At 31.8% G+C, this 12,244-nt stretch overlaps 1 pseudogene; it reads left to right on the top strand.

Moving 5' to 3' along the window:
* Positions 1-1,380: 1,380 nt before the first annotated feature.
* Positions 1,381-11,924, top strand: LOC149565174 (30-kDa cleavage and polyadenylation specificity factor 30-like; annotated as a pseudogene).
* Positions 11,925-12,244: the final 320 nt, after the last annotated feature.

The raw sequence follows: 12,244 nt of genomic DNA, 5'->3' as shown, positions 1-12,244 counted from the left end.
CCTTCACTCTAAAGTTGATTCTAACTATCCTTGATGAGGAACATATACAGAGAAAATGAGAGAAGTGAAAAATGGTCAAGTAGTGAAGGACTCCAAGAAAAAGGTGGAAAAAGCTATTGATTCTATCTTGAAAGAATCTGGAATGACAAGGAAAGAGTTTGATGAGGTTAAGAGAATTGCTATGAAAATGAAGGCCAGTGGTCAAACTGAGCTCTTATCCCCTACACCCATAGCAGTGGTAGCACCTATCGAAAAGGTCATAGTTGCCTAACCAAGTGCACATAGATCTTTTGTACCTTATGCAATAGTTACACAACAACAACCACCAAGCAAACCAATAAAGACGGAGGAAACATCAACATCAAGAAAATCTAGGAGGATAACAACCCCTAGACCATTAGTACCCTAAGAAAAAGAAGGAAAACTCTACAGATTAGCTTGTCTAAGTCTAAGGAAGAGACTAGTGATAGACCAATTGAAGCAGTTGGTCAGGAAGCCAAGACATTAGTAGGATACAAAGCATGGAAACCAAAGGTAGAAAACCTTAACATGCAAATTATTAATGACAAATTTTTTGTACAATTAAATAAATACTATGACTTGTATAATAAAATGGATAGGAGATAGCTAGAAAATGTTGTACTTAGGAACATGATTTTGAAAGATAAAAGGTTTGATACTATCAAAGGGAAAATACCCAAAGATTTGTATAATAGATTGCTAAATAGGAAGAGTAGAGTTATAGAAGATGATAACCAGATAAAAGTAAACATGGTGAAAAAGTTATGCACTGTAAATAGTGAAGAAGACATAAAATAAATTTTGAAAGGAATGGCACCATTACTAAGGGATAAGAAAAGATCCATTCTTATTATGGGAGGAAATTATGAGGAAGTAAATAAAGAAAATTAGGAGGTTGTAGTTTCTTTCATGTCCACTATGCCTAAGGATAGTGCATAGAATAAGAAGGCAAGTTATATACCTAAAGAAAGTGCACAAATACTTGAAGCAAGTGCACAAATGCCTAGAGATAGTGCACAGATAGAAGAGGAAAGAAAGAAGCCTAAAAAAAGTGAACAATCAACAGAAGCTAGCCTGACACCCAAGGAGAGTACGCAAACAAAGGAGGATAGTCCTATAGCTTATAACCCTCCTCACAGTACTAAACTAGTAGCTACACCAAGTTCTCCTCCTCACATCACTATTAGCAGTTACTCTATGCAAGTAGACAATAACAAAGTGACTATTGACAAATCAAAAGATCCATTCAAGGATTTTGGTGCCAGCATTATTGGCAATATTGTGGATTACAGTAGCTCTAATGAAGGAGAGGATAAAGAGACTACTGAAGAAGGTATCTCAAGTGTGCCTTTGATAGGAATGGTAGTAGTAGGAACTTCCACTCCTCCTACCCAAACAATAGCAGCAGTAGATCGAACTCAATCTAATGAAGAAGATGAGGAAAATAATCTTATATCTTCTCTAAGAAAACTCCTTGAGAAGAAGAAATCAGTCAAGTCACTTGAGAAGACTTTGACCACAATTTTGGACAAGATGGAAAAGGTAATAAACCCTATTGACACCCCAGCGAACATTCAATAGTGCACAACAATTTTGTGCAAGGCTTTTGATAATGAATTCACTATACTCATTAATGTGGCTACTATTCAAGCACAAACTGAGTACAATGGTAAGCTTCTAAATACCATGTGCACTAACATGAGAAATGATGTAGAAACTCTGAACATATGTATTAAATCACTAAGGAAGTGCATAGATGAAGGAAAATAGGAATATGCTAAGTGTAACTTGGCATACATTTATCTGAAATAATATGATGATCTGATCAAGGATAAAGTGACTGAGCATCAGATAGTCACTAACAACTTTTGGAAGCAGAATTAGAAAGTGGACACCATTGAGCATACAATTTAGCTACTTCATGATAATATAAAGGAAATACAAGAGAAGGAGAAAATATTAAAGAGGTTCACTCTTTTGAGAATACATTTATTCCCTCAGATAACATTTCTAGAAAACCAATTGGAAGAATGCTTGTCGCCAAAGTCTTCATATGAAAAATTTGTGGCTATAGATTTGAATGCAATAGAACTAGCAGCATATGTTTTATGTGTGCTTATTAGTGTATCTAATACATTGAAGGACAGTTGGAAGAAACAATTTGAGCAATTGAAGACCAATTTTAGAGACTATTTTTCCAAGTTTTCATATGCAACTACCAGATTTTGATAGTTTTTGATAACTTTGTCATTGATTTCAAAAGGGGAGATGTATGGAAAAATTGTATTGTAAGAAATTGTAATGTGTATAATATGTGAGGGGGAGTAATAAGTTGTAATAGGAAGTTATAAGGGATGTAATCTTTCATAACATGAATACAATTTTTTTAATTTTTTATGACTAATTGTTTTGATTGGCATGATAACATGTTTGGGACTTAGCCAATTTTCCCAAAATGTTGACATTAATGCAAAAGGGGGAGATTGGTGGAAATATTTCCAAACAATCAAATAAGGTAAGTTATGGTTGTCATTTATGGCAACATATTTGTTTTGCAGAGTAGCCTCATTCAGTTGCAGAAGAAAATTATTTAAGTGTCAAACAGTGTTACAATAGCAAGACATTTTTTATGATAATAGAATATTCTCTTGCATAGTTGACCATAGATACATGACATCATAATGATGATGTATACCAGTGCATATATCCGTACAGCCAACTGAGTTCAAGTTATGAAGTAATTAGTGATGCAATGATGACACAACACAGAATAGAGCATATCAGTAGAATATGTTTAACAATTTGATTTATTATTTTGAGTTATGAATTGTTGTTGAGCTGACTCTAAAAATGCTATATGAGCTAACTAAGGAAGAATTTACCAAAATGTTTTGTTTAAGTAAAGAACTTTATTTGTGAAGTAAAAGGAAAGGAAAAAGGGAATGTTAAAAGTGAATGATGATTCACTGTTCAATAAATTTGAAGTCGATATGATCTTGTGAAATGCGAGTAATAAGTGAATGTGAAACTTTGCTATATGATGCAGTCTTATATGTGTACAGTTTCTCTTGTGTGAAGAATCATCAATCAGAAGATTTGTGAAGTACCAAAAACTACTCAATATTGTATCTATACCTATTTTTTGAAGAATTTATTGTATAGTTGCATGTTAAGGTAGTGGGATCTGCTTGCACACATTTATATGTAATCCACCAACTCCTAACAGGGTTGAAGTAACTCCTAATAGGGTTGAGACTTCTAACAAGGCCTAGTCTCCTAACATGGACTCGGGAAACTATATGTGCTTTATAGACTCCTAACAGGATCAATATCCTTAACCAGATTCTTTATATAGTGGATCATCTAGTGGGTTCCATCCCCACCAAGGTTTTCCCTTAGCCAGGGTTTCCCTAGTTAACAAAACATGGTGTCATGATCTCTCTTTGTGTATGGTTGTTTACATTGTTCTAGAATAATGGTTTATTTTCTTGTGCACATGATAAAGTAAATAATAATATTTAGTTGTGGGTAAAAATATTGAAAATACTTATTCACCCCACCCTCCCTAGTATTATCTATTTCTAACATGATATACTTATCTTCAACAAGACTAGAGAAGAGTATATCAAGCATGTTGAGGTAGTTTTGAAAAGACTTCATGAAGAGAAGCTAGCCATCAACCATGAGAAGTGTGATTTCTTCAAACAAGAACTTGTGTACCCAGGCTTTGTGGTGTCTCAAGGAACATTAACACTAGTACAAAAACAACAATATATTACTAAATAAACTACTAAAAATTGTAGATATGTGACTAATTTTGATCATGTGACCAACGGTAGTTTATTGCTAGACATTTATCTCCCAACCAAATTTATGATTAAACTATTTTAATCATTGATTAGGTCATTGATTTAGTCATTTATTATTGTTACTTGGTAGTTTATATGGTAGTTTATTTGGTAATTTTGGTAGTTTATTTGGTAGTATATTTGGTATTTTTTGGGTAGTATATATGGTAGTATATTTGGTAGTTTTTTGGGTAGATATTTGGTAGTATATTTGGTAGTTTATTTGGTAGTATAGTTGGTAGTATATATGATAGTATATTTGGTCATATATTTGGTAGTTTATTTAATTATTAATTTAGTCATATTAGGGCACAATGGACTTGAACCACCATCCTCCTACTTATAACAGGTGCTCTTCCATTGAGCTAGTACCCTTTAAAAAATAATGCAAAAAATTGATAAATTTGTCTTCCCAAGAGTAGATCTACCATGATCATCGTCACCGTAACATGATATACTCTTCTCAAAGAATACAAATTTTAGTTATTATGAAAACTAATAATCTAAATATTTATCAATAATAATTCAACAATTTTAAATTCTTCTGTTCAAGCATTTTAAAATTATATTTCATGTCAATTACACTTCTCTAAATTATTGTAGTGATATACTCTTATAAAATATAATTTGGAGCACTTTGGCCACACAAAAGTATTATTTCTTGTGCTAACTTATAAAAAAAAAGATACAAATGATTATGCAATTTATGTCAAGAAAATGACCTTTGCATTAAATAAGAAAAATCAAACCGCATTAAAAAATCACATCTATTAAAAACTATGAAACACAATCAATTGAAATACTCACTTTTTAACATATGGAGGTTCCAAAGGATCAAATATTTCCTGTTCCTTATGCTTAGGTGGTTTCTAAAAGTGTTCATTACACCTAATGTTAACATTTATTGAACCTTAGTCTACAAACAACATTAAAATAGGAATTTGATAAAAATAAGGCACATGAAAAGAAAGTTTTAATCAATGATCTGTAATTAAATTATTCCTAGTAATAGGGAAAGTGGTTCCAATTCATAAATGTAAGAAAGAACTAAATAATATATTTATGATAAATTGCTTTAAAAAAACCTATAACAAAAGGAAATAATGAACTAGTAAAGTTTGGTAGGTAATAGCTATGCTTCACTTGTTGATAACCCCAATTATAAGATAAGCCCCAAAACCATACATGAGATGGTTGATCATAACCATAAATTTCATATCCTTGACCATAATGTAATGTCCCCTTTTTAGAGCTAGATTTGAATGATAGTAGAGCCTAAATAAAAAGTTATACGAAAAATTAAATTAAATATAATCATAATCATAATAATAATCATGTTAATCAAATAAATAATAATACACAATGAAATATTATTATTCAAATTATTATAATAAAGAAAGAATTTTTTTTTTAAAAATATTTCATAATATAATTTATTATTAAAAATATGATTAAGAAGTAACATATAACATAATATTATGAATAATCTATTTTAAGATGATAAATAGAATTAAAACAAAATATTAAATTGTGATTATAATCTTATCCCAAGTCAATATTTTAATATTACAGATATAATAATTAATATAATTAATATAAAAAATATAATATATCATTATAAATAAAATATTAACAAATATCAAAATCCATGTAGGGCACCTATCATAGCACAATGGACAAATGGGAAGCTTGTGTTGATAGAAAACCTTGAATGTTCTAGCACAAACACCATGTTTAACATTCCATTAACGGATCTCCCCATCTCCATCACAAGAGCAAAGGACATCTTCATTTTTTGGATGAAAATCAAGAGACATCACAAATGTCGAATGACCAGTAAATGTTCTCAAGGAATAACTTGGCTGCAAACATATTGATATTGTATAATTACTTGAACCATATAATGCAAGATCAAAAAAATCATCTCTACAAACAACCATGAGCATATTAATGGATTGTAATTAGTCACAAAAATAAGCCTTCTCCATAACTGAGTAATTGATGGTTAACAAATGCAAGCTTTTGTTTACTAGTTACACCTACTAACACATAATTTAGCCAAGGCACTACTTTTGTACTTACTACTAAATTGTTGTCTGGAAAATGAAAACAATTCAATGTAAGAGGTTGAATGAAGCTCAATGACCCATCATATATGTTTTAAAATAAAACATGAAAAATTATCCTAGGATATGCATGGGGGCAGATCTCTTAAGTCCTTTCCAAGTGTCTTAATTGCAGATACATTCTAAGGATACAAGGAGGCCTCAAAAGCATTCTTGGGCATTTGGCTAGAACAACCAAACGATTAGGTGGCAAGGTATGGCCAAGGATGTCCCTTAAAATCCTTAGTATATATGTTTGATAAAATCCCCTCTATCTTTGAATAACTCCTTGGTGAAGATACCCCCAAATGGAGCAGCACTTGAGCATAAATCATAATTCTGCAATGTGAGCACAATTTTATCATCTAAAACCACATTTTGGTGTATGGTTCTATGCACAACCTCTTCAAACTTCGAAGCAACTAGCATGAAGTCAAGCACATTGGAGACAAAAATTGACACTAACTGGGATGGAAATATAAATTGATTCTCTCATGGGGAGATAATTTCCATACCAAGCATAGCTCTGATACTGTGAGCACAATGAACACATTCCATCTTGAAAAATAGATTCAACATATCATCTAAAAGAAACCCATCAAATGGTATTTCCTAGAAGCTTACCTAAATATTCATTCTATAATTTCTAGGCTCATATTCCATTTTTATTCATAGTCATCCAACACCCTGAGACCAAAGATAGAAAATGAAGCCTAAATGAAATAGGGCTAAAAGCTTGGAATATTTAAAACCAAAAAGCATTCATTCCTAATTAAGACATATCATATTTGTACTCGTAGTCTTTGAAATAAAATCCCCAAATATGATCTATCGTGATGTAAATATTCCTTCTTGACATATCAGAGTACATCATGTTATAATATTAACTAACCATGATCCAACCCAATAGTTTTCCATTAGGTGAATGGTATGACCCATATGATTAAGCCCAAATAAAATTTGAAATGATGTTAACTTTTGCCAAATTATGCCAAAATCCCAATCGCATACCACAACTATGAATAATATCCTTAGTACAACAATTGCATATCATACTTGTTGTAATGACCTGAGCATCATTAAGTGGAGGAATTAAAATCCCCAAGTGCAATTACTAAAATACTTCACACTTTCTACTTAGAGTTTGAAGTGACACCTGCAACTCATATCTTGGTTATTCAGACTGTCATTAGCTCACAATTGTAGTCAATTTCTATCTATTTTGATGGCTAATTGGAGGTAAGGGAACTTAACCAAGTCATCTCAAAATTATTTAAAATCTAGATAAATATCATCACACCCAATGTTGGACAATGTGTCAGCAACCAAATTGGCCTCCCACAAAGTGTGTGAGAAAGAATAACTTGAAAATGAATCAATAATGCTCCAAACATGGTTTATTACATAAGCATTTTTCCAATTACCAGATTCTCTTTTAATACACGCCTTAATTACCACCATCAAATCCCCTTCAATTATAAGGCTATTGATATTCACCTTATTTTCCATTCTAAGCCCATCTCTGCTACATTGTTAGTGCCTTGAGTATAAGCTGAGCCAAGCATGAAACATCATTATTATTATGATGTCATAGACATGCACCAATCCTTAGTATATACATGGGGATACATATCTAATTATTTTCTAGGTATTCCATCTCAGATACATTCGAAAGATGCAGGGAGGCCTCAAAAGAATTCCTTGGTCATTGCCTAAAACAACTAGAAGACATGTTGGCAGGATATGGCAGAGGATGTCTTTGACATTCCTCAACTATCCCAAGGACAGCCAAATGTTGCTAGATAGCTAGACCTCAAAGGAAGGGAAAAAATAAATAGTCATTTTTGTTATCAGAAAATAGGGAAAAAAATGTTTTGTTTTTCTCCTATTATATAATTTACTATAGTGCTTTGATATATCGTCACTACCTAAACATCAAACACGAAAATAAATCTGATGGTTTGATTCCTAAAATAGATAAATCTCTCAAACAAGGAACAATGAGGGAAATATATGAGTATAACAATAAAAAATGATCCCAATATTGCAATTGTGTGATCATAGCATATTCTGCAATTAGGAAAATATGTGCCTGTAGATTGTTGCCTTCTAGTGAAGGTCCTAAAATACAACATGCATAAGAACAAGTCCAGAGGTTTGTCATAAAGAACTTGCACAACAAGAAAACTAGAGGTAATTTGATGTCATTTTTGAAACATGACAATAGGGAAAGAGCAATAACTATTGGTTTCATTTCCTTCATTGGAACAAATTATGTTTTTATCAGCCATTGAAGATTGTTGAAAGTTTGATGGATTGGAGTTTGGAATTTCTTTAGATTAATTTTTATCCCAAGTATAGAAGTAGAACACCAATTGAAATGAGTCATTTAGAAAGTCATTTCCACACCAAATCTTAGAAGTTTAATAATTAGAAGTCATTTTCTTATTGTTGTTCAGATCTGTAGTGATACATCTCTACAACTAAATATTTAATCCTTGAGAAAGAAGAAGTATCACAACCTTTAAATGAAATTAGTGAAGGTTCTTAAGGTAGGTTGAAGAGGTTGGTATATATACATTGTGCATGTAAATTTTACATGGTGTGTGGCTCAAAGTCGGGGGATATATGTGCTACAACTTAGTGCTCTCAAGAAGTCATGCTGAAAATATTGGTGCCACAAATTGTGCTGCTCAAATATGACAATGGTTATAGTGTTCGTAGGGCATAATTGATTTTATTTTTGCATCTATTTTTTCTGGTTTGCAGATTTGCACATACTATTTTTGCACAAATTTTCTTGGTTGCAATGAGCTTCTCAAAAGAGAAGAGCCTTAGAGAGATCACATCAAAAAATCTAGGAGAATGAAGTGTTGAAAAGTGAGTGTAGACATAGGAGAAGAGACTCCAAACAAACACCTAGAGTGAACTTTACTAGAACCCCAATAGACATATAGTCAATTTTGTATCTCTATACTTTCTTCCTAAAATATTAGTGGGAATGCTAATAAAGATGCATGTAGAAGTTGAAGACCATACCATTAAAAGCTTCAACCACCTACATGCACAACATAATGGTGTCATTCCTTATACAAATCTAAGAATTATCAAATTATTAAGGTAAGACTACCATTCATCCAAGTTTATGGGCTCATACTCTATACATTGGTAACATAACACAAACACCAACAGTAGAACAAAATAGGCCATTTTTTTAATACCTCATAATATTCATCTCATTGGTAAATTACTCCACAATAACAATCTACCTAGTAACTGTGAATAGAACAATTCAAAGGAGACAAGTGAAGAATTAACTTACGCAAGGCACCAATTGTCAAACAAAGTAGGCCACATTTTGAAAACCTCCCAAACTTGGCCATATTTTCATCTTCTTATTTTCCTTAAATGTTTACATCCTCAATGATCCTTATTATGTTTTTTCACTATTTTCTTCTTTATTACGTATATGTAGGGAAGGTCTTTAGTTTGTATTTCTCAGTCCAAGAAAGCCTCAAGCACTTGGAAAGATGTAGTGCAAAATTACTGCATGGTGTCAATGCAACTATAACGAATAAGCTTGTTCTAGGAATGAGGGTATTTGATAGATTTATCTTCAACTTTCCCAATTCAAGTTTCTATCAAAATGAATGGGATGAAATATAAATCAAGACTTATATATTAAAATATTTTTATATGGAAATGGAAAGTTTGACTTTCATAGAAGAAACAAGATGTTTTTAGATCATAGAAATTTCTTAAGCAACATGGAATATAATATGCAAATATTTGTAATTAGAGAATAATGTTTTAAAGTTATTATATTGGTAATGTAAAATTGTATCAAAATTTTTAACATTCAGGTTCAATTAGAGACTTAACATTTAGATTCAGTTAAAAATGTGACTTTAATTCTAGTTTCTATGAAGTGTAGTATGTTTTGAAATGAAATGTTCATAGAAAAAAAAGCTCATACAGTTCAATACTGAAATATTTCAAGCTATTTAGACTCATTTATTCATCATCAAAAGAAAATTACAAACACAATTTAAAAGTTTCTCCTATGATAATCTAACTTCCAATTTTTGAACTTCATATACTTTTTCAATCTTATAATAAATCATATAATCTTAAAGATCAAAATGAAGAATTATTACACAAATTTCTATAGAAGAATTTCACATTTATTGAATGTCCAATTTGTATGAATGATAAAATCCCCTTGTTGGGAAGAAACCATAGTCATTTGCTTGAGATGTTCTTCAACAATGCAAGTACCATGCTTAACAAAACAAGATAAATCCATGTAATCGATCAATATGATTTATATTTTACTTGTTTGGAAACAAGTGTACAAGATACTGAGAGAATGGATTGCAAACAATAGCTGCAATTAAAGGGAGTGGAGAACAAGCAGAGAGCTATATGATAGGGCATGTATATATGTCTTTTGTATATATACATTGTTTATGTACATGTTTACATGGCATGTGGCTCAGGGTTAGAGAGTATAGTAATTGAATATATATGACTTTCATGGAATAGGCATGTTGTACAAATAGGCTAGGGAGTTGCATTTGTGCTGCAACTTAGCACTGGCAAGAAGTCATCCTGAAAAGATTGGTGCCACAAATTGTGCTACTCAAATGTGAAAAGGGTTACTGTATTCTTAAGATATAAAGTAAACCATAAAAATTAATAACATATCTATAGAAGATGTCACATTATATTGTTTGATGAGCATATCACAGAAAAAAAAAAAAAAAAAAAAACTAACTAAAGATTTTCTTTTAATTTTTGCATTAATATATATATTAGTATGATGGAGGATCTAGAGGGGCCTTGAGTTTTGATTTTGAGGGTGGATTAGAGACAGGGCTTAATTGTATCAATCTCTGGTCTTACAAAGCTCTCTGAATTCAAGTGATATAAATTTTGGGGCTCCTTCAATTTTGGCACTAGCTACTAATAGACCATAAGTTAATCTAGTAGTAGGAGTTTTAGATAGATAGTTTGAAGACACTAGATTAGGGGCTTGTGTATGAAGCGAGACTGTTGTGGGTTTCTACATTAGTATGCCAAAAGAAGGATGTCGGTCTCTTAATTCTTTGCATGGTTTGGGGAACACTAGGAGAAATACTATGTATACAAGCACAAAAAGATGAAATTAAAGTGTGTAATATCAAATATGTATAAATATGGTTTCTATCTAAATGGACCTGATGATCAATATAGGCACCAAAAGATGCCTAGACCACCTTTACCTATGGAAAAAGTTATTTAGAAACTTTAGTAATGGCTGACAGTGACAAATGGTTCCCACCCAAATAGATATCCTTGACACAAGTAAAAAAATTATCATCATCAAGTAGAAAAGGCTCAACCTTCACCTAGTGCTTCTCATAGACAAATAGGAAGTTTATGTTGAGGTGATGAGCCTAAGAATCAACAGTAGAAAAGCTCACAACTAGTACCATAGTATCAGAGAAATCAAAGTCAAGGCCATCCAATGGACTCTTTAGGAAATGGATTCTCAAATGGATTCTCAAATCAATTGAATGGTGTATCTACTTTCTTTCCACACAACAATGAATTTCTAAGTATTTTTTTGTAAAGAGAAGCAATAAAGAGAATTTGGAACTTTTGTACAATAAGGAATGTCGGTAACCCAATGAAACAATTAGACAAAGATTAATGAAGCCTTTAATTTTTCTGATAATGTTATTCTTAGATTCTCAATCGATGGGACTTGCATTTTTAGGGATGTGCAAAGATGGACTCTAAAATTGGTGGATTTGTTGGTGGAGGGGATTGGAAGCATGCACATGGAGCTCCACATTATGGCAACATCTTAAGTCTTAAATGGTTAAAGCTTTCTGAATTATCATTTCACAAAACTTGGCATTTGATTAACCTATTCAATGAAAATTTACATGTAAAGATTAGTTAGGTGGAGTTACCTACACAATTAACATCAATATCACAGTCATTAATAATCAAATGATAATGGTAGATAATCCTTTGAGGCCTACATTTTTTAGACCATGACTTGTGCCCAACATGCTGATAATATCACTAGTTAGTTCTTTGGAGGAATTTTTTGTCCTGGATGCTAGTAATAATTAACCAGGATAATTTCCAATTAAAGAAAAGAGAGGGAAATTTGGCAGTCTGACCTATTGGTGCATAATACTTGAGGATTTTTTTAAGAGGATGGATGGAAACCATTTTTTGAGGGATTTTTATTTCCACATCCAGACACTGTTCTTT

Source organism: Cupressus sempervirens, chromosome 3 (assembly GCF_028749045.1).
Source record: "Cupressus sempervirens isolate cs-2001-9-10 chromosome 3, ASM2874904v1, whole genome shotgun sequence".
Classification (NCBI taxonomy): domain Eukaryota; kingdom Viridiplantae; phylum Streptophyta; class Pinopsida; order Cupressales; family Cupressaceae; genus Cupressus; species Cupressus sempervirens.
The sequence above is the reverse complement of the archived record's forward strand: the minus strand, read 5'-3'. Positions and strand labels throughout refer to the sequence as shown.